The following is a 1,169-nucleotide window of genomic DNA, read 5'->3' on the forward strand; positions in this document are numbered from 1 at the left end:
TTATCCATTATACCACCAGAGGTCATGTTACCTTCAGAAGCAATTATAAGGGTTTTTTTTTTATTATTATTATTTTTTATTTTTAAGATTAAATTACATATATAAAGGGTCTCTTATAATTGTTTATCTTAGACTGGGTTTTCTAGAGAAGCAATGCCAGTGAATTTTATATACATGGGGGTGGGGGTAGAGAGAGAGATAGAAAGAGAGATTTATCTATTTATCCCAAGGAAATTGCTCATGCAGTTGTAGAGGCTGGCAGGTCCCAAGTCTGTGGGTTAGATGTCAAGCTGGATGCTTCTCCTGACTCATGTAGCTGAAGGGGCTGACTAGCTCAAGATTGACAGGAAATAAAGCAGGTTGCTGGCTTTGGAGGCTGACTAATCCAAGATCCGAAGCTAAGATGGGAGGCAGTGGGCTCACTGGCTGCAAAGGCAATAATCCCCAAATGGCAGGCAATATGGCAGGCCATTGTTTCAATGGATGATGATGAACCAGACTCAGGATCTTGAGTAAAAAGCCAGGGAGCTTTTCCGTATGTATTAGAAGTAGGGTACACTATGAAGGAAGCTCTTTTTCACCTGATTGACTGCTCATAGCAGATCTCATCATGGAGGCAATTACATTATACCAGATGTCATCATGGAGGATGACTGCATCATAACTGATAAACCACTTAGAATCATGGCCCAGCCAAGCTGACATATAACCTTAACTATAACATTCCAAGAAAAGGATACAAAAAAACAAAAAAGCCAAACTCACTACCATTGAGTCGGAACCTACTCATAGTGACCCCTCCTTGGGTCTCCAAGGCTGTATCACTACTGAAGTAGATTGCCCAATCTTCCTTCCAAGAAATGGCTGGTGGGTTTGAACTGCCAGGCTTCTGGTTAACAGTCAAATGCCTTAGGCATTATGCCATCGGAGCTCCCAGGAACATAAAAGTGCTATGTAAATATTAGTTTACTATAGCTTTATTTCTACTATGTTGTTGTTGTTATGTGCCGTCAAGTCGGACCCGACTCATAGCGACCCCTCCTTGGGTTTCCGAGGCAGTATCACTATGGAAGAAGGATTGCCCAACCTTCCTTCCGAGGAGTGGCTGGTGGGTTTGAACCACCAGCCTTCTGGTTAGCAGTCAAGTGCCTTAGCCACTATGCTACCAG

General features: G+C 42.7%; 1 protein-coding gene across 1 annotated transcript in view; it reads left to right on the forward strand.

Annotated features, from left to right (window-relative positions):
• The window catches only part of NALF1 (NALCN channel auxiliary factor 1), a 989,305-nt gene that overhangs the window by 428,557 nt on the left and 559,579 nt on the right, over positions 1 to 1,169 (forward strand). The window lies entirely within an intron of this gene.

The sequence above is a fragment of the Orycteropus afer genome, unplaced genomic scaffold (assembly GCF_000298275.1).
Source record: "Orycteropus afer afer isolate SDZICR_OR568_19922 unplaced genomic scaffold, OryAfe1.0 scaffold00055, whole genome shotgun sequence".
Taxonomy (NCBI): domain Eukaryota; kingdom Metazoa; phylum Chordata; class Mammalia; order Tubulidentata; family Orycteropodidae; genus Orycteropus; species Orycteropus afer.